The sequence below is a fragment of the Strix aluco genome, chromosome 24 (assembly GCF_031877795.1).
Source record: "Strix aluco isolate bStrAlu1 chromosome 24, bStrAlu1.hap1, whole genome shotgun sequence".
Taxonomy (NCBI): Eukaryota; Metazoa; Chordata; class Aves; order Strigiformes; family Strigidae; genus Strix; species Strix aluco.
Genome location: NC_133954.1, coordinates 3226443 through 3239804, shown reverse-complemented (window position 1 = coordinate 3239804; position 13362 = coordinate 3226443). Strand labels below are relative to the sequence as shown.

Below are 13362 nucleotides of genomic sequence, written 5' to 3'. Positions count from 1 at the left end.
AAAGGGGGTGGCAGTAGGGGTCTCCACCTGCCCATCCCCCACCCCTTTGTGTGCCCTTTCAACTCTGAGGTGCAGGGCTGCCCCATCCTCACCCCTCAAAGTGCAGCACTCCAGTGGGTGCCCCATGTGCTCCCTGGGTATGTGTCTGGGTGACACACTGATCCCTCATCCTGTTCCCTGCTGACCCCTCACCCTTTTTCCTACAGAGTAGTTTCTCTTGTCACCTCTTGGTTTGTGGCATCCAGCAGCCTCACTGGAGCCAGGTTCCTCTCTCTCCACGTAGGTTACCCCACCAGAACAAGACACAGGCAGAGCCCATGGGTGCTTCACAGCAGGGTTCATCTCCTATTTCTGAGGATTTGGGGGAGACACATTGTTCTCAAGAAACTGATGAAGGATAGGGGAGAAGTGACAGAACTGGAGGAGGCTTCTGTTCCCTAAAGAAATAGCAACATCCCCAGAGAGCTGAGGACATCAGGGGAAGGTGTGAAACCTCAGTGTCAAAGATACCCCTGACCTCCCAGATGGCCCAGCAGTGGCTGTGCAGAAGAGCAGGTGGTTCTAGCTGAGGAGGTGAGGACTCCACTGCCAGCTGACCGGGAACAGCCTATTCCCACAACTGGGACCCCCAGAGCCCCCAGGGCCCCTCACTGTGGAGATGCTGAGAATGCCCTTGGCTGAGGGAGCCACAGGTGTTGCTGCTGGAGGAGGGAGAAACCCAGAAGGAGCATTTCAGGCACAGGAAGAACAGATTGTTTCCCTCCCCCGCTTCCTCCCCCAACAGAGTCATTTCCAGCAGCTCTGTTATCTCGGGGCTGGGAGGTGCTTTTCTGACTCTCTCTCACTCAGCAAACAGGCAGGTTGGTCTCGACATGCACCTCGGATATCTCATCCTCACGTCCTTCCTGGGGCAACTGCTGGGTAAGTCCTGGCTTTCTACACACATAGTTCTTCTCCTCAGGAAACCCTCAGCAGCCTTATCGGTTCCATATGGGGAAGGAGTCTTGAATACCAGGAGAACACCGGGAAATGTCAGCTGACAGTTGTGGTTTTGCACTGCTTCTCTCAAGATGCTCTTACTGTTGGAAAGGAGAGGAGAGATACCTCAGGCCCCTTCCCCTGCTTTTCTCTCTCCTTCAATCGATCTTTCTCTGACTCTCTCTTCTGATCCACCTGCTGTCACCATAGGAGATCTCACCTATCTCTGCACTCCCACATTTCTCCCTTTCCAGTGCATATTAGCAGATCTTGTCTGAGCTACCCCAAGGACCTTAAAGCTCTCATCCCATTGACATTAACAGGGCAACCCCTTCTGTCTCCTGGCTGGCACATACCTGCCAGGGTCTCCTCTTTACAAACTCAGTATTACACGTACCCAGGGAGTTAGGAGCCCTCCGAGATGACAGGGATGGGGAAGCAGGAGGAATCTAATTGCTGTGGGCCACTCAACCTGCTGGAAGGGTCCTGGTCCTCACATGCAATGATCAGACATGATAGGCTGTTCCCTGCTCCTCTGGGCAGTCAGAGACCAGGGAGGAGGAACATGGACACAGCACAGCTCTCCTCAAGGTCCTCACTTGGCTGCGAGCTCCGTGCTCCTTCCCAGAACCACTCCCCACCCGCCTCTGCTTAGGCCTAAGGGTTTTCCAAAAGGGCAAGAGAGAGGGAACCTTCTCAAAGGGCTCTCTGCAAAACAAGAGTTTTGCATCCATTCCCAGTTTACTTCCATGAGCCCTTCCCTGCAGATTCACTGACCTTCCCTTTTTGCAGGCACCATGGGGGAGAGCACAGTCACCCAGCAAGAAGGACAAGTCACAGTGAAGCACAGATGCACCTTCCAAACCAACTGCACGTAGCAGATCTCTGGCTTTGATGCTTTGCTCTGGTACCAGCAGAGGAAAGGCCAAGCTCCCCAGCTGCTCTCGTATCAGGCAGCAGCTGGCCCAAGGCACAGTGGCCGTCTCACCACGCTGCTGAACACCACAGGGAAATACAGCGTCCTGCAGCTGGAGGAAGTCAAGGTCTCTGACAGTGCCTTGTACCTCTGTGCTGTGGGTGTCACCCTGGTGCAGGGAGCTTCCTTGGCTGTGCAAGAAGCCAGGGGAGGGAGGGGATGTGTGTGTGCAAGGCTGAGCTTGGGGGAAGGGGCCCTCAGCTCTCCCCTGGCAGCTCTGCTTCCCCTGGGCACCCAGGGATCTGCAGGTCAAAATTTTCTTCCAGGAGAGGACAACGTCAGTGGTTTGAGAGAAGGAGAAAGTGGTGACAGAGTCTCAGGTCCTCTTGTTTTCACCATCGGTCACATCATTCTTCTGCCCAATGGCTCTGGTGAGGGGACAGGCAATGTAGAAGATTGTGGCTGTTTGTTCAATAGTTCCTTGCTACTTCTCTTTGCTTTCTGTTATTCCCTGCTGCATATTGCTTCTTCAGGTTTTCCTGCAGGCCTGTCTCTTAGAGTACCTGCTCCGGAATGTGTCCCTCAGAGGTCAGAGTTCAAAGTAAGATTGAAAACATAAAGAAGATGTCACGGGGCAACGCTCCTTCCTGGAATTGCATGATTATTGCAATAGTGGATAACATTCTGAACCACCTTGTGGACTCTCCTGTAGTTGCATCACCATGTGCTGGGATCCAGAGGACCTGCTCTCCCGAGTGCACTCTGCTGGTCCTTGGAGCCTATCTCATGCCCTTACCCACGGGCCTGGCAGTAGAAAACCCAGCCTAATGTCTGGGGAAAATCAGGCACCACAAATGGATTATGGAGGCTTGGGCACTGGCTGCTGTCCTTGGGGTGCCCCGTCTGGTGGGAGCTGGGGGTGTGTGAGTGACAGGAGGGCTCTGGTGTGAGGGCTGGACAGGCTGATTTCAACATCAACCTTAGGGTCATCTTAGTCCTTTGGACAGTGTAACTGCTGGGCTGTGCAGTGAACTCTTTGGGGGATGGAGGGTGTAGAGGTGACCTGTCCTCGCTATCCCAGCCCTTGAGCGTAGGTCATACCCTCTCGTTCTGGAGACAGTTGGGAAGATTAGGAGAAGTGCTGCGGCTGTTTTAAAGGATTTTTCTCACATTACCCTTTCTCCTGCATCCTTTGCAGACATCTTTTGGCTGAGCTTCTTTTCGCAGCACTAAAGCAAGAAAAACTCCCTTCTGCACAAACTTGTGAGCTACTGACCAATCAGAGCCTCAAGCAGAATTGGGCTACTCTCTAGAGAATAGCAGCAGTCATGTTCCCTTTCTGAAGGTCATGCTCTGAGGCCAAGGGCCTGTGTCTGAGCAGAGATGCCAGAAGGCAGAGCCCTATTGCCACTGGCTGTGGAGGCACCAGGGATGTCTTCCTCAGCTCCAAGACACAGTGCCTGAAAGGGCCCCACTGCCATGTGTCCCATCCTCCCCTTCCTCTCCGAATGATGAAACATCTGCTTGAGCCCCCACCTTATCCCCCACCAGTCAAGACAATGCCTTTCTTCCTCAGCAACTCGATACAATGCCCACCAATAAAAGGATTATGTGGAGGCAGAGGCTGGGATGCAGAAAGCTTTAATGACTCTGAAGAGGGAAATAAGGACTTTGAGAGGAGGCGGCCAGAGCAGGGAGAGCACCAGCAGCTGCCAAATGTCTGTGCCCATCGGCCATGGTGGAGATCGCAGAAGGGATCCATGAGCGTGGAGGGAGAGGGGCCAGCAGATTCCCCAGCTTGGCTCCTGGGGTCTTACAGCTCAGAAGAACAGAAGAGAAGAAAGAGATGGGAGGGAGTAGAAGGCAGAGGAGTTAGACTTTGGCCATGTTATCAGAGAGACGCCGCAGCCCTCCCTTGGAAGGATGCTCAGCCTCTCTGAAATCACTGGCCAGGAGCTCTGTCCTCAGTCCAGCATGAGCTTCTGGGTTCCTGGGGGTCCTTGTCCAGGTTGTCACCAGTGGCTTTAGCAGGGAGGGCACCTTCTGCCGCAGTAGCGGCTGGTAATGCAGGAGAGGTCAAAGCCCCCAGAGTTGATGGGCACTCCGTCACAGCTGAGGATGCTGCCAACGGCAGCGGAGGTGGAGGAGCCCACAACGGTGTTCTGTGGGAAGGAGCTGAGGATGGGTCCGGGCAGGGTCACCACCACGGGGGAGGGCTGGATGGCAACAGTGGAGCTCTGGCACTGCCTGACACAGGGCTCATTGCAGCTGTTGGCCAGTGGTGTTGGGCCGCAGGGCCGGCAGCAGGGCTCGCAGGGCTGGCACTTGTCACAGCAGGACATGTCTTGGGATCCGAGGTGCACCTGGGAGAGAGGGCAGGGAGGAAGAAAAACATGGGGATGTGCGAGGCACAGCTTGTCACCACACCATGAGAGAGCCAAAGATCATGCAGTGCCTGAAGGTGGAGTCTGTCCAGAGATGTATGAGGGTTTCTTGGACTCATCCTGCCACGGACCAAAAAGAGCCACCAGCTCCTATGTGGCTACTGTCTACCCCTGAGTCCAGAAGCCTCCTCACTACTGTTCCAGCCTCTCTCCAAGCTTAACCTCTCCCCACTCCCCTCTCACATGACAAGCAGCCCCACGATCTTTTATCAGAACAAGGCCGGTCTCAGCTGACAGGTTCACTGAAGTGAGACCTCCTTTGTGAGAAAGCAGAGAAAGAGAAGGGGCCTCAGACTCACCTGGTTCTCAAGGAGAAGGAGGCAAGAGAAGTGGCTGAGAGAGCGAGGAGCTGTGCTGGCTTTTATCCTGGACCTTTACTGCCCCAGGCTGACAGAGGCGTCCCTTGTAAAGGTGGTTATTTTCTGACAAGCTCATCCTGAATGTAAAACATCCCGCCTAATGTTATGGGCTGTGTTTTGGCTTCCAGAATCGCTGTCTTTTCATTTACTGCTTGATGTCAGGTACATTCCCCAGTGAAGGCATCTTTTGCATCACAGGATGAGAGGCCCAAGCATTTCCGGAGCAAGACACGTCAGTATGACTTCCCTTACATCTTGGCGGAGTCCAATAAAGGACACTCAAGGTAGACTAAACAGCTGGCTTAGCACACACAGACAAAGAATATGTGCAGATACACACACACACACAAATCTAGACCTCTAGTCATTCAGAGTTAGTTCAGAAGACTCAAAACAGCCAAAGAGAGACATATACACTGTCCACACAGGTGTTGGACTGCAGAGAGTCATCTTCTCCAAGCCCTGTTTCCAAGGGTTCCGTATGGCTGAAGGAGGCTGAAGACAGATCTGTGCTTGGTGAGAGCGGGAAATGTAACTGATGAGAGTAAGGTGCCCAGCTTGTAGCCCATTCACCCCACAAAAACCCTTTCCCTGCTCTCTGTTTGTCCCTGAGTACTGTGGACATGGATGTGGGCTTTAGGCATGGGATGGAGGTGCTTGTAGGTGCTGGTAGGACAGCCTGTGGGTTCATTCCTGATCACATGATGAAGCAAGCCATGGAGATGTGACCAAGTAGGCCGACCTTGCTCTGAGCTTATGCTCGCTGGGGAGTTCAGAGGCCACCATGGGTCAAGGGCACGATCAGTGTATACAGAAAGAGGATTCGTTCCATTTGTCATGTACATCTGCTTTGGGGTGGGATAAGTCCCGTGTGGGAGCTGATGTCTCTTCCCTGACTGAGGGAAAGAGGAGGCCACGAAAATGATGAGAGGAATGGAACACATCTCCTATGAGAAAAGGCTGAGAGAGGTGGGGTTGTTCAGCCTGGAGAGGAGACGGCTCTGGGGAGAGGTTCTTGAGGTCTTTTAATTCTTAAAGGGGTCTTATAAGAAAGACAGAGAAAGATGTTTTCGAAGGGCCTGTAGTAATAAAGAGTCAATGGCTTTAAACTGAAAGCAGGTAGAAAATTTTGAGACACTGGCAGAGGTTGACCCAAGAAGTTGAGGAAGGCCCATCATTGGAAGTTTTGCATTGGAAGATGGGGCTCTGAGCAACCTGACCTATTGAAAGGTGTCCCTACCCATGGCAGGAGGCTTGGACTAGATGATCTTTCAAGGTCCCTTCCAACACAAACTCTTCTATGATTCTGTGGGTCTATGAATTATGCTGGTAAGTGAGTCTGGGTTGAAAGAGACTCTACACAAGGATGTGCTAGAATCTGAGTTGGTCCCACAGGGTTAAAGGACATATACCCTGAAGGGATCTTCTTCCATTTGACTCAGAACCCCTTAATTACCTAAATTTTCTAAGAGTGAGGTGCATATTTACTAAGAGTAAGATCCAAAGCATGTCAGAGAAGTCAGAAGAGACTCCCTCTCCCTCATGTGGAAGAGCTCATTTGGGCAGCGTGCATGGCAGCAGGAGGCTGCAGCAGCACCGCACAGCTCTGGCTTCTGTCCCCAGATGACCTTCTTGGACGAGTGAAGACTACTGGTCAGGAGTGGAATGTGCCTGGCAAGGTGAGACAAGAGTGTCTTTCCAAATCCCTGCTAAACTGGGATGGAGGAGTTTAAAGTAGGTATGGAGGGGGAGGTCTCCCACAGACTGAAAAGCAGGGATGTCACAAGGGTAGAAGAGGTATGCACGGGGGAACAGCATGCCAGGGGTGTCTCTCAGACTTCCTCTACGGCGTAGGTGGTGGTGTACTTAGGTGACTGCCACACTATCCTGATCAGGAAGAGGAGGCAGATGACACCTTTGTCAGGCAATTGGGTAAAACCTCACAGTCACAGGGCCTGGTACTCACCTGGTACCACCTCAGTATCTCCTGCAGGAGGAAAATGGCTGGGCACAAGTGAAACAGGACATACGTGGGGTGTATGGAATACAAATTATTGATGCAGGCAATCCATGAATGGATTAAGGGAGAGGACCTCTTAGACCTGCTACTCACAAATGAGGAAGAACTGTTGGATGATGTAAAGTTCAAGGGCAGATTTGCCTGCAGTGACCAGGAGACTGTGGAGCTCAGGATCCTCAGAGGACTGACCAAGACAAACAGGAGGATTACTGCCCCTGACTTCAGAAGAGCACGGATTAGTCTCATCAGGAAAATTTCTGCTTGGCAGGATGCCATGGCAAAGTGCCCTGGAGCCCAGAGGGTCCCAGGAGTGGGGGCTAACCTTCAAGACAGCCTCCTCACAGCACAAGGATTGTCCCTGCAGTGTGCAAAAGGTGAGTCAAGAAAAGCCAAAACACAACTGGAGTGGATACTTGCAAGGGAAGTGAAGGGAATCAGTAGAGGTACCTCTGAGCCTATTGGCAGCAAAAGGAAGGCTGAGTAGATGAGGGCTCATTGCTCGGTGAGGAAGAGGACTTAGTGACAAATAACAAGGAAAAAACTGATGTACTCAATGCCTATTTCTGCTCAGTTTTTATTGATATGGCTTCTCCTCAAGCCCACCACATCCCTGAACCTTCCCGCAGACTCTCGGAATGAAACAACACCCACAGTAGAAGAAGAAAGAACTAAGGAGCTCTTGGGTTGTATCCAAAGGTGTTCAGGGAGCTGGCAGTACAGTTTCTACTCTGTCCCTGGAATGCAGATGGAGTAAATACTCTTAGAAGCTCTTCCTGAACTCATGAAGGTCTCAAGACCCGGCTCGGGAGCATCTGACATGAGTTGACTGAGGACAAACTACACCTTAACAACCTCATTGCTTTCTGTGAGGAGGTCTCTTGCACTGTGGGGAAGGGGAGGGGCACTGGCTGGGCTGTGCCTGGATTTTAGCAAGACCTTTGACATACCCTCATGGGTGCACACACATGCACACCTATACCCACACCGAGGTACGCACACACACAGAGGCATGCACACACACAGACATGTGTCATATCTGTGCCCTTACAAAGAGGTGTGTGCACACAGGTTTCCAAAGGAGCCCATGAGCAGACACAAGCACAGCCACCCCACAAACCAACATGTACACACAGATATTCAACACACATGCTGACATATATGCATCCTCCTGCACCCATGGGTATGCAAACAAATTTACTTGCATGCTCATGTACAGCGATGTGCACACATAAAAGCACATACCCACACACACCTGTGCCCACACACTTACATATCTGCAGACCAATGTCACACCCGTCCATGCTCACCTGCATGAAGACACGTGCATGTGATAAAACACATACAACCTCATCAACAGATGTGCACAAACACACCCGCAGCTGGTAATTGCGCACACTTGTGCTTGCCTGTGCATTGCCCCAGGCACACACAGGCACACGTATGTGCAAATGGACACGTGAGCACAGCCAGAAGAACATGTATGTGAGCATGAACATGCACACACAGCACTGACAACCAGGAAGTTCAATGCCAGCTCTCAGCCTCTTGCGATGACAAGTCCTAGGCAAGTCCTTCAGGCCCTAGAGTTAAGGCAGTGAATCGGTTCCTGGCCATTCCCATCAGCTTTAGTGAGCTCAAGGGTTTGACTGGGCTTCAGTCAGGGGTTTTCTCACTAGAAAAGTGAGACAAAGCTGCCATGGTCTTGCCAGGCATTGAGCCTCTCCGTGTCCCAAGTCTGTGTCTCAGGGATAACATAAAAACCAGAGAACATCCATATTGCTGCAGCCACAAAGAATCCCCACATTACAAGTCAAACAACTCTTACAGCCTTAGATGTTCCCAGCTGTGCTTAGTGATATCCTGAAGGGAGATGTGGGGCTGGGGGACAGGCCCCTGCTCTGTAAAGGAAATGGTGCCTCAGTGGTGTATTCACACAGCAGCAGAGCGTGGTGTCCCCTGGGACAAGCCAGACTCCACACAGACTGCAGACAGTGAGACTGGGGCAACAGAAATGAGAGTGGTTGGTTCCAGAAAGAGAGGTACTCAGCCTCTTCCAAGCATTCCTTAAAATGCTGATTAATTAGTGTTAAAGTTAGAAAGAAAGAGAGGATAGTATAGATAACCTTACATGCCTTCAGATGCTGGGAACCCTGAGCTGCTCTACATCAGCTGCTCTCCCAGAATGAGAGAATCACAGAAGAGTTGAGGTTGGAAGGGACCTCTGGATGTCATCTGGTCCAACCCCCCTGCTCAAGCAGCACCACATCGAGCCAGTTGCATAGGACTGTTGAGGTGGTTGTTTTGAGTATCTCTAAAGAGGGAAGATCAGTGACCTCCTTGGGTAACCCACGGCCATAGTCAGTCACTCCCACAGCACAGTACAATGTGTTGCCCCCTTGCCAGGGCACAGGACACTGTGCACGTCCCACCCACACATGGATTATCCCATTTTGGTCAGTCAGGCATTTAGAGCATTTTCTTGAAATGGAAACAGATCTCGTCAGCATTTCAGCTGTCAGACATGACCACCTGGCCAGTGTTGACAGTGAACAAACACAAGCAACTTTCATGTACTTGTTTCATAGGGTGCAAATCAAGGTGCACAGCACAGGATTAAGAACAGCTGCTGCTCTGTTGATGGTATAAATCACTGTAAAACCCCCCAACCTCTGGCACAAATGCCCTTAGGCTGAAGTGTAAAGCCTGCATGGATCCTGAGCTCTTTTCCTACCTTTCCAAGAGCTCTTTAGTCGGGCCGGCAAACCAGAGGTCATGCCAAGAATCAGTTGCAGCATTTTGGCAGTGCTTTGGCCAAAGGCCTTACTCATCTGTCAGAAACAATGCCATCCCTCCCTCTCCTACAAGGACAATTGAAGATGGTATCATCATTGCCAAGGACCTGAGGTACCTTCTGCTTGTTACAAGGTTCAGTGTGGTAGCATAGGAGGTCTATATGGGATGATGATGATGGTTATTAGCAGCATGACTAGGGAAAAAAATTTCAGACATGCGAGTGACATCCCCTTATAAAGCTTTTGTCCTTCAGTTGTTCTGAGCTGTGCTTCATGAGCCATAATTCCGTCTTGATAAAGGACAGGGGTGTGGGGATTTCCATTCTTCCACTTGAACACTTTTCATAGAATCACAGAGTCGTTTAGGTTGGAAAAGACCTTGAGGATCATCCAGTCCAACCATTAACCTAAGATTGACACTTCCCAACTACACCATATTCCTCAGCGCTATGTCAACCCGACTCTTAAACACCTCCAGGGATGGGGACTCCACCACCTCCATGGGCAGCCAATTCCAACACCTAACAACCCATTCTGTAAAAAAATGTTTCCTAATATCTAGTCTAAACCCTCCCTGTCGCAATTTGAGGCCATTACCTCTTGTCTTATCGCTTGTTACTTGGTTAAAGAGACTCATCCCCCCTCTCTGCAACCTCCTTTCAGGTAGCTGTAGAGGGCAATGAGGTCTCCCCTCAGCCTCCTCTTCTCCAGACTAAACTCCCCCAGTTCCCTCAGCCGCTCCTCGTACGACATGTGTTCCAGACCCTTCACCAGCTTCGTTGCCCTTCTTTGGACACGCTCAAGTAATTCAATGTCCTTTTTGTAGTGAAGGGCCCAAAACTGAACACAGTAATCGAGGTGTAGCCTCACCAGTGCTGAGCACAAGGGTAAGATCACTTCCTTGTCCCTGCTGGCCACGTTATTTCTGACACAAGCCAGGATACCATTGGCCTTCTTGGCCACCTGGGCACACTGATGGCTCATGTTCAGCCAGCTGTCAATCAACACCTCCAGGTCCCTCTCTGACTGGCAGCTCTCCAGCCACTCCTCCCCAAGCCTGGAGTGCTGCTGGGGGTTGTTGTGGCCCAAGTGCAGAATCCAGCATTTGGCCTTATTGAAACTCCTCCAGTTGGCCTCAGCCCATCGCTCCACCCTGTCCAGATCTCTCTGCAGAGCCTCCCTACCGTGGAGCAGATCAACACTCCCACCCAACTTGGTGTCATCTGCAAACTTACTGAGGGTGCACTCGATCCCTCGTCTAGATCATCAATAAATATGTTAAACAGGAGTGGCCCCAAAACCCAGCCCTGGGAGACACCACTCATGACCAGCCACCAACTGGATTTAACTCCGTTCACCACAACTCTTTGGGCCTGAACATCCAGCCAGTTTTTTACCCAGTGAAGCATGTGCCCATCCAAGCCCCAAGCAGTCAGTTTTGCCAGGAGAATGCTGTCAAGGCATCTGGATGTTCATATAGGAAATAGCATATGAGAGAGTAGTGGCTGCCAAGACACATTTCCACCGAACAACAGGGATGAGATTTACATGTAATAAAATCCTCTCTCCCCACAATGGCAGCCAGTTCCTGAGCACAAACTCTCTGGAGGGACCAATGAAGCAGTCAAGAGCTCTGCACTTACCCACAGCTCTCTTGGGAAGTGCACCCAGCACCCTTGTCCTCACTGATCTTCATGTTCTCCTGCACACTCTGTCTCAGAGCAATTAGATCCCCCTCAGAAATACACTGTTTCACTGTCCCCATTTCTGTGCTGACTACCCTCAGCTCCCACAGGTGTAGCTCCAATTTCCAGCCTCAAGACATTCAGCAGCATGGGTGACTTTTCCCTGCTAGTCCCATCCATGTGTGCTGGCCATGACCCCTAGATTGAGTGGTGGAGGGCAGAGGAAGGTGGAGTAGCAGCTCTGGGCCATCCCAAGGGCTCTTCCCTTCTTTACCACTCTTGCCATTCTGCCAAGCAAATCACCTTTCAGAGCCCAAAGCCAACCCCCTGCCAAGGCAGTGCAGCTCCAGCCATAGCAAGAGGAACGCTCTTGCTCAGGAGCTGATGGGGCTGCTGAGCCCTCAGAGCCTCCTGCCTTTCTGGGCATTTGTGCACAGGGACACAACAAGGCAAGGTCTCCTTGTGCCCTCACCCCCTTGCACCCAGAGCAACACCCTTCTCCTTTGGAGGCTTGGGGCATGTCCACACAGGGAAGGACCACATGGAGGCCAGGCTTGAATGCAGCAGAACTTAAATGAGTCCAAAGAAGGAAACAAAGTCACTCCAAGTGGAGGTCAGCAGCACAGCGAGCCCTGGGGGCAGCTGAGAAACTGCAGTCCTTGGCCATAGAGAAGTTCCTGCATGATGTCTGCCTGCCTGTCCGGAGGAGGAAGATGAGATAGATGGCATTACATAGCTGTCACTGTGGTGCATGAGGGGAGGCAGTAAACAAAGAAAATGGAAAGAAAGGCAAAACGATTCAGCTATTCTGAAAACAACCTCCAAAATCTTGATCCTCTGCCCAGCACCATGCTCTGAGTTCCTCCAGGTGTCTCCTCCAGGCATTTCCAGCACCTTTAGCAGGGGGGGCACCTTCTGCCACAGTAGCGGCTGGTAATGCAGGAGAGGTCAAAGCCCCCAGAGTTGATGGGCACTCCGTCACAGCTGAGGATGCTACCAACGGCAGCGGAGGTGGAGGAGCCCACAATGGTGTTCTGTGGGAAGGAGCTGAGGATGGGTCCAGGCAGGGTCACCACCACGGGGGAGGGCTGGATGGCAACGGTGGAGCTCTGGCACTGCCTGACACAGGGCTCATTGCAGCTGTTGGCCAGCGGGGTTGGGCCACAGGGCCAGCATGGCAGGCACTGGTCGTAGCAGGACATGTCTCTGAGGGTGGAGGTGCACCTGGGAGAGAGGGCAGGGAGGAAGCAGAGCACAAGGGTTGGTGAGGAGCTGACTGGTTATCTTCTTATGAAGGAGCCAAGGCCACTGTTGAGGTGGGAGATGGAAGCTCTGCCAGCAGCCACATGGTCTTCATTGCCATACAAAGATCAGCCTGGCCCAGGGAGGCTCTCTCCTAATTCATACATCAGAAATATCTTAGCCTCCCAGACTCTCTGTAAGCAGATCTTGTCCTCATTTCCCTCTGTCATGACAAGAAGATCCAAACCCCACGACAGGACAGAGCAATATCAGCTGGGATGTCTCTCAAGTGCAGATCTCCCTATGGAAGAGGACGAGAAGGGGCTTCAGACTCACCTGGTTCCCAAGCAGAAGGAGCCAAGAGAAGTGCATGAGAGAGCAGGGACTTGGGCTGCCTTTTATACCTGCCCTTCACTGCCGCAGGACCAGAGGCACCTTTGCAGAGGTAACAGTTCTCTGACAAGCTCATCTTGAATGCAAACCATCGCAGCTAATGCTATGGGCTGCGCTTTCATTTCCTGCACTGCTCCTTTTCATTTCCAGGTTTGTGCCATGCCCATTCCCCAGTGAAGGCTTGTTCTGAGCACTGGGATGAAAGGCCCCAGGATTTCTAGGGCAGGAATGCAGCAGTGCTGGCAGAAGACTCAGCTCAAGTGTTGGATGTTTTCACAGCAAGCAAGTGATGTCAGTCTGGGTCACTCTGGTGGGGCTGTTTGAAGTGGGGGTTCTTAGGAAGAATCTCCAGCCATCCTCAGATGGATGCTGTGAGCTCCCGTACATGAGGTTGTGCCACAGTCCTTGTCTTTCCCTGTCTCCTTCCTCAGCTCACCTCTGTGATTGGTTGTTGTTGCCTCCCCTCTGTCTGCGTTGTTCTGCTGGGGTTTGAACCTATACTGCCTAACACTGCTCAGTCCCCAGGAATCTTC

At 51.8% G+C, this 13362-nt stretch overlaps 1 pseudogene; it reads right to left on the bottom strand.

The window, feature by feature from the left end:
• Window positions 1–3486: 3486 nt before the first annotated feature.
• LOC141934243 (feather keratin Cos1-2-like) lies at window positions 3487–12905 on the bottom strand (annotated as a pseudogene).
• Window positions 12906–13362: the final 457 nt, after the last annotated feature.